The 12,325-nt window shown below is 36.2% G+C and overlaps 1 protein-coding gene across 2 annotated transcripts in view; it reads left to right on the forward strand.

Moving 5' to 3' along the window:
- The first annotated feature begins 8,115 nt into the window (after window positions 1–8,115).
- The window catches only part of LOC129749797 (netrin receptor unc-5-like), a 555,087-nt gene continuing 550,877 nt past the window's right edge, over window positions 8,116–12,325 (forward strand). The window contains exon 1 of one of the 2 annotated variants that reach the window (XM_055744887.1): window positions 8,116–9,420. The gene's annotated coding sequence lies outside the window, so the exon portion shown is untranslated. The remainder of the gene's footprint in view (window positions 9,421–12,325) is intronic. The other variant, XM_055744888.1, reaches the window with a different exon arrangement.

Here is a 12,325-nt window from a genome sequence, read left to right on the forward strand (position 1 = left end):
TACACACACACCGCACTTCACTTCAATCAACGACAGACGCCGCACTCGGATGTCGCTTCAGAGTTTTTTTTTCGGTTCCGAACATATCAGAATACTTACATATCATACATAAGAATGCGAAAAAAAACCTCCTGAAAACTGCTACCGATGTCAAACGTTCTGGGGCAGGTCGATTCCAAAAGCGATTGGGAATTGTAAGGCCCAGCTAACAAGGTAAAGATTTGGTAGCTTTGCCCCTCAGGGAGTGACAACACAGATGGCCAGCGTTGATTTCGAAGTGACGGAAGAAAATGTATCAACTGGAATATTTCACATTTCTTTAAACATATCATTTTTTCTTCTACACCCTTTTCAAGATATCAACTTATTTTTATTCAACAACACTTTGATGATTTGTTGGTCACAGTTATATGTAGGCCAAAAAAAAAAGTTTGATATATTTACAATCGGTACTGTACATCCCAAAAAAAATGGTTTACCAAAATTGTACTTTACGTCATATCCAGCAACAGACTTTAGGACTATCTGGACGCGGGGAGATGGATGCGGCTAGAGCATGTCTGTCACTTTGACACCTTGACGCAGATGATATGAGAAGCGTAAAAAAGAATCTTTTTTCTCTTGTTAAATGTCGTTCATATTCGATTACAAATTGCGAATCAAAAAGGGTTGTGTTATTGAATTTCATTGTTTTGTTAAAAACAAAATTGAATTATATCACGGAAATTGTGGGTCTCAGTAAGGGATTTCAAAAAGATATTTTTGAAATACTGTTTCAGTAAACATCGGCAATTTTGAATTCAAAAAGTTTTTTTTTGAATAATTGACTTTATTTATTTAGTGATAGGGCCGTAGGAAGAACCAACTCATAGGAGGGGTTTTTGTGACTGATTTCTACCTTTGATTTTTTGCTCAAAAATGCACGAATACAAAAAAAATTAAAACAAATTATGTTTGTAGCTTTAAAAGTCTGGTGTATCAAACTTAATTGATTTGGGCATAAAATAAGCTTCTTTTAGTAAAGTCTTCCATTTCTCAAACAAAAACTTATTTTATACATATTTTAAATCAAACAAGTTCAAACTATTTTTCAAATTCAAAGAAACCTTTGATGAAAATAAATCAAATTTTCCAAAAAAATATTAAGAGATAAAAATCCTTAGATTTTCGGATCAAATTTTCTTGATGCAAACTTGAACCTTAATGCGTGAAAAATTTCAAACTATACACGGGAAAATATAGAAATTTGTGTAGGAATTTTAGGTGAAGATTTTCCTTTACCAGTAAATATTTTTTTTTTTGTAAAGAATCAATTCCGTTATGAAAATCCTGTGGATGTTTTTTTTAAATAAAATATGTTTTTCTTTCGGATAAAATAAAAAAAAACTCAAATTCCACCTTCTATTTGTGATTTTCAGCTAAATTGTGTTAACAAACTGATTTTGTTTAAAAAATTGAAATCTGGAAATTGAATTGACAAGTAATCTTAACATATTAAGGGCCGCCAAGAAATCTATGATCTGAAACACTGAAATTCGGCATTCTATATCTAATTCTATATAACTTAGCATTTTTAAGTATAGGAAAATGTTGTGTTCAATTTGGTCGAATAAAGTTTTACACTTAAATTCATTCCATTCGAGTTAACTCCGAAGTGTAGCATACTGTTGGCAAGCGTAAAAATGAGATATCGTGTATTTGGTCCGCAATGTGTTATGTTCATGAATTCCTCAACAAATTATGTAGATTGCAAAATTTATTTAAAGCTAAACCTGTTTCTGGACTTTTCATCTGCATTCTGAATCTTAATTCTGAACCTGAATTCAAAAGTTGCGCTTTGAATTTGTATCCGAATTTCCATACGATTTCTGAAATGTAAAAAAAATATGATTTTCGAATCTTATTCCAGATCAGAATTTCATGAGCCCTCATTCATGAATTTATTATTTAAATTCAGTAGTTCAGGTTTAATCTAAATTCACTATTAAAATTACTTATTTTTGATCGGTGTTGTGAATCAGACTAAAATATAAATTTACAAAGATCTGAATCTTACTTTTCAATTTGGGATTGCCATTTCGATGCTTTAAATTTTTGAATTTTGTGTGAGAATTAAGTTCAAGAACTTCGAATTTGATCATAAAACTAAAGTTCCCTTTTTCTCGGAAAACTTTTATCAAAATATTGAAAATCTATTTGATCACGAAACATTATTCAAATTTGCTTGAAATGCAAAACCAAATTTGAACCAGGATTTAAAAGCAGCTGTTAATTTCTAATTTGATATTTTAACTGAAAATCAAGAATACTGAACAGGATACAGAATCCGAAAAACGAAAATAAGAATACAATTTTGGTTATGAGAATGATGGAATTAGAACCTTCGAAATGGGTTTAATTTAATTTGAAAAGTAATATTCAGACCTGAATTTCGTTGACCAAGTGAGAAATTTTTTTAAATGTTAAGCAGAATTTTGGACTTCGGATGGGTTTTTGAGGTTTTGGCTTTAGTTTTTAGTTTGACCTTAATCCATTATCATAATTTGGTACTGAATCTTAAATTTTGAGTGTAGAGTAGAATATCTCGCTTGCTGTTTTGGATCCTCATGGGGGGGGGGTTTAACCCCCAAACCCCCCCCCCCCCCCCCCCCCGTTCCTACGGCCATGAGTGGTGGTACCAGAAAAAACTATAAACTTTCAAGTTTGTAAGAATTTGATTGTTCTATTTTTTTTATCGATGGCTAGCTGACCCTGTACACTTCGTTTTACCTTCAAATGGATAAATCGTTAAAATTGTTGAATTTCACCTACACGTCCTTAACTTTTTCGTGCTCGTGAATCAATTTTAAAGAAAATCGTATAGAAATTGTTCGGATTTTGTCCCATTTAAAATTGATTTTATTTGAAGATCCCCCTTCCATTAAAAGTTAAATCCAGAAACAATCATGAAAACCATTTCTCACCCTAAAAACCATCGTTTGCCAAATTTAACTTCATTCCGACCGTGTTACAAAAAATGCTTCCATTTTTATATATTAGAATAAGATAAGCTGACCCAGTGTGCTAAGCTGCACCGCCTAAAAATGATGTAAATTTAACAAAAGATATTAATATTTGTTTCCTAAATATTCTTTTCTGTCTTTAAAACCTGTCCTAAAATTTGCTTTCCAATCTTTATCGGACTTGCTCCGGAATGCTGAATTTTTTCTTGCCCGTGAATAACAGGTTGCCGGAGATCTGATTGAAGTCGGCCTTCACATTTGTTTCGTCGTCCATGATGCAGCATTAAACTTCCTGGCAAGGGTTTTGGCGGGCTTTTTCTGCTTCTCGTTGCAATTAAGGGCCTTTTATACTTTGAACGTTCGAAGGCCCGCCTTAGTTTTGGCCTTCTGGACAAAACTTCGACTTAGGTGCAGCTTTTTAGCCACATCGCGAACGGAGGCGTTCTGGTTTCGGTTGAAGGCCCCAACTACGTAGATGTGATTTTTGGTGTTGTACGGAATACTTTTTCCATCACTTCTGAGCTTCCGATCGGTGGTCAATCGTTCCTCGAGCCGCTTAATCATTCGCGACAACGTAAAATTTGCGATCCCCAACGTTTAAGCGTTGGATCGATGCGAGAGATACTTGTTCTCGTTCACAGGACTTGAAAACTTGCAGGATGTAAACAATGCCCTTCCAACTAAATCCACACAATTTTTAATTAAATTCTATTCAACGGTTAAAAAGTTAGAGCAATTTTATAGTGTGGCAAGAATTAAAATTCTTTATTTATTTATTTATAAATTTCTAAATGCAACCACAATAAATGTTTTACTTGGTCAGATTCCTCTCCTGAGACGAATTTGGTTCCATTTGCTTGATCACTTTCCAAATCATGAAAAATAAAACTACGAGAGTCCCCTTGTTCAGGAATCAAGAAAACGTTCCTCGTACCCCAATCTCTTCTATGCGAAACTTTCTTGATCATTTCTCGAGTTGTTGGAAAAAAGTATTGGTGCAACCCTCTTCCTATTCAAGCTCTCCACTGAATAGAAAGGATGAGTCTTAAATTCTTACTTCCATACCTATACATTTCTAAGACAAATTTGACCCTTTAGGCTTTAAATGTTATCGAATTAGGAAAACAATTTATGAGATCCCCAATCCTCTATATTCATCCCCCCCCCCCCCCTATGCAGGGGAGTACCCTATACAGTACCCCTATAGTAGGGTTCCCGAATAAGCATAGAAACATTTCTCTATGCCAAAAACTCTCCCCTACTAAATTTGATTTCTTTTGTATGGCTAATTTTGTAGATATCCAACAAAAATGTATCAGGTTCCCGTCTCTTCTTCCTATCTCACTCAATGGAAGAAGGAAAGGGTCCCAAATAATTATAGAAACATAACTCGTATCAATCCCATACCAAATTCTGTGCCTTAAGACTGATAAAGTCTTGACATCTTAGAAAGAAAACTGTGGTTACCTATATGTTTACTGGAATCAGGGAGAAGACTCAGCAACCATATAGTTTCTTCCGTATCCAATTATCGTTTAAAAGCCAAATTTAGTTCCATTTGCTTGATTATTTCACCAGTCATGAAAAAAAAAATGTATAGGAGCCTCTTCCCCTTTTATGTTTCTCTAATGAAAGTTGGGAAGAGCTTCAAACCGTCTTGGGAATATTTCGTTCACCCAAATAGCCTCGCATGCCTATTTTGATTTCCCTTGCATGTTCCGTTATCGAGTGTTGAACAAATTTTCGAGTTGGAAGGAAATAAGCATAGAACCTCTTTCTATACCCAAATATCCTCCCAAACCAATTTAGTTCCATTTGCTCGAATAGTTATTGAATTTTGCAATCAAAATTGTATGGAAGCCTCCCTCTTACTTTCAATCTCTCCACTGGAAGAAGGGAGGGATTGAATAATCACCATTTATGGTATCCAAACACCCTTACGTGGTTCCATTTGCTTGACGAATTCTCGAGATATGTTGAAAATTGTAAAAGAACCTCACTCCCCCCTTCTTATTCCCGCTCTGGAAAGAAGGAGAAGTACCAAATATTCATAGAAATATTTCTCGTAGCCAAATTCCCTCCCATAAAGCATTTTGTACTTTTTGTTTGAATGCAAGCATTTAGATTTTTCTTTGAAGACCCCCTTCCCTCCTCCAGTAGGTGGGAGGTGTCTCAAATTGTAATTGGAACCTTCCCCGGCCTCAATAGAAACCTTTTGTCAAGTTTCAAGAATATCACCAGAATCACCAGAAAATCACGTTCCCAGATTTTTTTTCCCAGAATGCACCATTCACCACACAGTTTTTCCCCAGAACGAATCATTTCCCAGAAAATTTTTCATCAGAATGAACCATTTCCCAGAAAATTTATAACCAGAATAAACCATTTCCCAGAATTTTTTTCGCGAGAATAACCATTTACCATCAAATGAGTTATATAAATGACAACTGGATTTTGAAATAAAATTCCACAAAAATCCTGGGTGTCCTTTCAACTTGCCTTCCAATTTCAAGATGTCCTTCGCTTGAAATTTAAATCGATATGTTCAGTAGACCGCTGCAAAAAATGACTTTTTGCTCCCATATGTTTTTTCGATGCCTTTTGGGTCACCAAGCATCAGTATAAAATTTGAGATGATTTGGTTGATTCCTGAGTTAGCGCAACGCGTTTCAATTTTGTATGGAAATTTGTATGGAAGAAGAAATTTTTGCACATTTAATCATCCAGAAAATTCAAATTAGCTTGAAATGAAGTCGGTCTTTAATTTTTTGTTTTGACTATTCTTAAGCTTCATTTTTTGCTAACATTACAAGCAGGTCAAAATATCATGAAGAAAACTATAACCATTTCAAAATAAAAAATCTGAATCCATTGGAAAGTATTTAAAAATAGCAGACTTTGCTTGCTAGCGCTTTTAATAATTTTATGAAATGTTTTTGCAAATGTTATACAAATCAATAAATTTCCTGGCTATGCAAAGTAGTTTTTTGAGATTTTTTTTTCTCATCCTATGGTTTCACAGCTTTCAAATAAACAGTCAAAAATGCTAAAATTTAAAAAAATAATTTTGAAAACAAAAATTTTGTATAACATCGAATATCTTTCCTGGGATGAAAGTTAGGTTTGTGGTTTGTTCACATGAATGGTACTGTAAGAATCAAGTAATATTTTTCATCCAAAGTTATATTTTTTGGAACTTTCAGTACAGCTCTGGCGATTTTCAAATGAAAAATTTTGATTTCCCATACAAATTTCCATATAAAATTAAAACTCGTTGCGCTAATTCAGGACTGGATGGATCGCTTCCAAAATTTTTATTGCTATTTCTGGCAACAAAAACAACCAAGAAAAGTTATGGGAGGTGTAAATATCTAAGAATTTGAAATTTTCATACAAAGCTTGCAGCGGTCTAATGTTCAGGCTGTCCTCTCAACTCGCCTACTAATTTCAAGCTGTCCTCTCGATTCGCCTTATCAAACTAAGCTGTCCTCTGCATAAAATTTAATTCGATATGTTCAGGCTGTCCTCTCAACTCGCCTACTAATTTCAAGCTGTCCTCTCAATTTGCCTTATCAAGCTAAGCTGTCCTCTGCATAAAATTTAATTCGATATGTTCAGGCTGTCCTCTCAACTCTCCTTTCCAATGTCAAGCTGTCCTCTGCTTAAAATTTCACTCGATATGTTCAGGCTGTCCTCTCAACTCGCCTTTTCTATTTCAAGCTTTTCTCTCAACTCGCTTGAAATTTCAATCGTTAAGTCCAGGCTGTCTTCTCAACTCGCCTTCCAATTTCATGATGTCTTCCGCTTGAAATTTTAATCGATATGTTCAAGCAGGCCTCTCCACTCGCCTTTCAATTTCAAGCTGTCCTCTCAACGCCCTTTAAATTTTGAACATGGTCAAGCTGTCTTTACGACTCGTTCAACACTTAAGTTTTATCCTCTTTTTCTTTAACGAAACTTGAATTAAGCTGAACATATTTATTTCCATCATTTTCAATTCCACATAATTTACTCGTTCTACCACATTTCTTCGTACTGGGTAATTGATGAACTGCTAGATTTTAAAGCAAGTTTTATAAAAAATATTTCAGCGTGATCACAATTGTTCACCTTTTTTGGTTCATTTTTTTTAACATTTTTTGGTTTTTCGAAATTTACGAGAAATTACCTGCCACGGTTGCCAAATGTACAGACCTATCCGAACCTCCGAAATATGGAAGCCGAACTGGAGAGCACCCAGATCACGAATTACCGGAGAACGACATACACTGCTTTCTCACCGACTGACTGACTGACTGCGTGCAGGCTTGAGACGAACGAACCTATGTCGGTTTTATCTATTCACTAAATGTTGTTTTAATATATTTAAAACTTACAATATTTAATCAGGTAGACAAGCAGTTCGATAGTTCCATCCTGAACTTATCGATTTATCAATTTTACAGCTTTTTATAAGCAATTTTAACCAATAACTTTAGAATCTGCTTCACGTACTGATGGAAATTCATTATTCATTTCCTCAAACTTTACTTCTAGTTTAGACTTATTTTTTTTGAAAGAAGTTCAAAGCAAACTTTTTTTTAACTTTACTTTAAGACTTAAGATTTTTTTAAATTATTTTTTTCACATTATAAAAAAAATAAATTTGTTTTTCTTATTCCTACGGTTTTATAACCCGAAAACATTTTTTCGCCTTTTTCCCTTTTGAACCGAAGCGAATCGCGAGCAGCAAAAAAAAAAAGAAACAGAAAATAAAATCTCAACCGAGCCCATCTCTGTGTTTTCAATCTAACTTCAGCAATTTCATTCATGTTTCGCAGCGATGACTTTTGCCACTTGCCGTGGTGCTATGCTGTTGTGCTCTTTTTTGCACAAAAAGCACCCGGCAAGGAGAAACTCGATCAAAAGATAAGAATTAAGAGACACGAAGTGCCGATCAAAACAGAGAGAGCGAAAAACGATTCGATTTGAATAATGAACTGTCGTGTTTCGGATGAACTTTCGCCGCCCTGCGTTCTTGCGTTTTTGGGATTGTTTCGTTCGGGCTTCGCCTCTCTCTCTTCGGTCCGTTCTCTTCGTGTTCGCTGCTTGGCGCTCAGTCTTCGCCGCGAACGCAATCCGAGCGGTTGCTCGTCGAATCGGGAAAGTTTTCTGTCCAAAGGGGGAGTTTTGACGCCGTACGCGCGATATTCCGAGATAACCCGGTAGGTTGGTGTTTTCGATTGCGGATCGGAAGCTGTCGTTGGTTGTTGATTGGGTTGGGTTGGGTACTGTGTGTAATCACTCCACATGCTATTATGGTGATATCGGTAGCGGATTGAGAGGACCCAACTTTGCGAAAATACCGGCGGGTGGTGAACGTCGCCGTCGTCTCGTTATATGTCCTCTAGCCGTCGTTGTCCTGCTTTGGTAGACACCACGGTGTGCGTGGTCCGGTGTCCTTTGGCCGTCGCCGGTCGCTGCCAGGACAAATTCCGCTTGTCGTTCTTGGGGTTGGACGAGGATTTGTACACGTTTACCGTGAATGTGTATAGAGCCAACCTATAGAAGGGACACTATCCGGAGGTCGGAAAAGCCGGACCGGAAGTGCGCCATTCGACGTTGTCGTCACACGGATGTGTGTTAGAGTTGTTGGCGTCCTGCTGTACGTGTGCCCTTGGCTGTTGTACGTGTGAACATCGGTGTGGAAAATTTATAAGAGTGCCATTTCAATTTGTGCAAAAACCGATTCACAAGAAGCCAAAGAATGGATGCGAAGTGAAAATCTCATTCCAACCGTGTTGTCATACGAGCAATTTTGTCATCAACAGTGTTCCGGAAGTGCGGGTGGGTGACTGCACAGGTGCATCCAGTTCCCGCCTCAAGAGATATAAATAGTTGCATAGGAAGGGCAGAAAATCCCTCAACTAGCCTTGAAAGAAGTGTTTAGCAGCTCTTTTCTGTGCCCGTGATCTATGACCCGGTCAATGGTGGAATTCACAGTGTAAGAAACGGTATTTGAGAGCCAATTTCAAGAGAGTGTCACCGACAGTAGCCCCCTTCTATATTTTTAACCCGGAATCATTCGTAAAAAGTCAATAGCTCTATTGTGTACGTATTGCAACCGTTTTTTATCCCTAAAAAGTAAAACAACCCAAGTAAGATCCCGAGCCCGAAGAAAGGCGAAGCGTAATTAAAAATTTATTGAAAAAATCTTAATTGGAAAATACGCCATCGCCAGTCACTGTGAGAAGGTCTCGAGGCACCGGAAGTGGCAGAAGAGTGTGGAAAAGCTGTTAATGTGTTTTACGTGCGGTTTCTGATAGCACCGAGAACAACCGAGAGGGGTTGCCAAGAAATCGAGTGAGTTCCACATTTGTTGAAGTGTTCCGTAAATTGAAAAAGGACCCAGCTCCCTCGCGGTTTTAGCGGTTTTCTGGTAGGTTTCTCCATTCTTCTCCATTATTATCGCTCAATGGGAGCACGTGTGTAGGTACTATTATTTTCTTGCTTCCGAAATTCAGTCACTCTCCGGGGCACAAGTTCCACCCGTTGAATGCTTGAGTTTTTTTTTTCACTTAATTCAAGATTTGTTCCATCAACATCTGCTTCCGCGAGAAACCACCTTTTTTCAAAACGATTATTTCTCATTCTGTGGCAACGTGTGGTGTGTTTGGTGTTTTTGGGTGCTCTATGAATCGCCAACTAAAAAACGATGAAGAAACTAACCTTAAAAGTAAGCAGAAGAAAAAAACATACAGCTGAAACAAGGATATGAGGCTGCTGCTGTTTGAATTTTATGCTGGTTTGGTTTGGATCGGAAACAATGAAGCAATTGAAGTCGAGTTGAGTTTGAGGGGTTTTCATAAATGTACAAATATGAACCAAACAACCGAACATGATGATCGTGGCCCGTTTCGCTTCTTCCATTCATCCACGCCACGTTTGAATGTTGTTGCTCTCACCCATGATGATGGCATAATTTACATGCTATGGTGCCGGGAGAACGTGTTTTGATTGCCAGATAACGTGCATAAGAATACCTACAGCTCCGGAATGAAATGAACTTAGATAGTGAGATGGGGTAGGGATTTTTTTTGTTTTCAAAAACATTTTTATCCCTCCAGAACTATAATGGATTTATTAACTGGACTGAAGTGCGCGTACTGGGCGGATGGTTTGGATTGGATCGATGGATAGTTGATGTTTATTGTTCCTGAATGAGGTTCTGCTTGAGCCGGCTGCCATTCATTCATTGCCATTGGTTGAATAGAGGCACGATTCTCGTTTGCACAACATTTGAATGAGGAATTCTGAAACATATACCACGGATAGGATTGTTGTTGGGCTTTTTCGAATAAATTTCGATAAGGTTTAAGCTTAGATGGTGTACCACAACACGTTGCCAGAAAAAGGCTGTTTGAAGCAGAAATAGTTGCACATATTTCGTTGAGGATATCGTTTATCAAGGAACTAAAATGATAAACATGTATTTAGGCGCGATTACATATAGCTCTGTCCCGAGCTCGAACGCGCTTAATATTTTAAGTGGTTTCTTTATTTAAAGAAGAGAAATCACCGTGAATTTGTTTTCAGAAATGATTTTGCGGCTTTATCGGTGAGAGTTGAAGAGTTGAAATGAAAGACTGATAGAAGATCAGGAAAAATCTGAGGTGGAGAAAAAAGCGAAGAGCATTTGGAATAGAAGCTTGACCACATTCTAAATTGGAATTAATTGGTGCGGGACAATCATAAACATATTTGAGTTACATTACACGGTTTCTTAAACTGTAAGTTTTGTACAAATCGGTTGATAAACATAAGTGATTAAGTGGTTTTAAGTGAAGAGTGTCAAAATGACTCACAAGATATAATTGGGGAGTGTTTTTGTCTGAGCTTTGAGGGTGCGGCCATAAAAAAAAGTAATGATGCAAAATTAAAGATTTCATGAATTCATTGAGGATCCTCGGACATTTTTTTTTAATTTGCTGCATCTGAATAAAGATACAAGCCGCCAAACTTCCAATAGTGTCATATTGATACTCAAGAGCGGGTTATAGTTAAAATAAGGTTACCAGACCGACCAGTTTTATCCGGGCTAGTCCGGATATTTAAAACAGAATTTGGGAACAGTCTGGACGGGATTTCATTGAAAAAAATGCCCGGTTTTTTCCAGGATGCATTCACTTTATTTAGCAAATCGAACGAAAAAAAAACAAGTTGTGTTGTAAATTTTTTTTAAGCCTCCAAAACCAAATTTTCCCAGCACGTTTTATAAAAATTATCATGGTAGGTTTTTTGGAAGCCTTAAATACGATTTAAAATCTGTCCAAGAGTTTTGATGAACAAAAAAAAGGTTTTTAATTTTTTTTTGATTTTTGTTATGTAATTTCTGAATTTATACAAAATTTGCCCAGATTTTTGGTCGTCAGTTTTGAAGTCGAATACCTGGATTTTGCCATAAAATAAAATTCTTGGATTTTTCCAGCCCGGACACGCAATGAAAAAAATCTGGCACCGTTAGGTTAAAATAAGTAATGAGTCTGTCTTAGTCGAGAGTTTCTTTGAAGCTTATCTTAAAACTACTTTTTCAAAACTTTTATTTAAAACATAAATCAGGATAACTTCAATAACAACTTACAGATCAGCAACACTGCATTGATTCGTAAAGGTTTTGAATTTTTAAATGCAAAGCGATAGATTGATAAATGTGAACAACATCATAAACTGAAATAATAATTAAATATTTAACTTGTTTGGATAATCTTATTTCATTTCCACTCCTGATTTAAATTTGTGAGTAATTCTTCTGAATATTATTAAACCAGCATGAATAAGCTTTCCAGATCGCTAGGTTTTATCCGGGCTTGCCTGGATATTCAGAATAAAATTGAGGAAGGTATCGGCTTGGACTGAATGCCCGGATTTCGCCTTAATTTTCATCACTTTATTTACAAAATCAAACAAAAATCTTATAACTATAGTTTTGTTTATTTTTGGGACCAAAAACTGAAATTTTTAAACCAGTTTTGTAAAAAAAGGTGTCTAGGGAACAGTTTCAAGAAAGAAAAAAAAGCAGCGTCGCTGAAAATTTACCACATTATATAGGAGACTCTCTCGTATCCAATCCACTACTGGAAATAAAAATTGATCGGGGGGTGTAGAACAATTTTTTTTAAAGATTTTTATACAAAATGTACGCGCAAACTTTTCCAATTTTCGCCAATATATTTTTCTAGGAACTTTAAATTTTACACTTTTGAGCTGAGATGTACAAAGATTCCTTTAAAAATAAATAATAACTTTAAAATTTAGGATGCAAATGTTTATTTTTATCAAATTTT

The sequence above is a fragment of the Uranotaenia lowii genome, chromosome 2, assembly GCF_029784155.1.
Source record: "Uranotaenia lowii strain MFRU-FL chromosome 2, ASM2978415v1, whole genome shotgun sequence".
NCBI classification, from domain to species: domain Eukaryota; kingdom Metazoa; phylum Arthropoda; class Insecta; order Diptera; family Culicidae; genus Uranotaenia; species Uranotaenia lowii.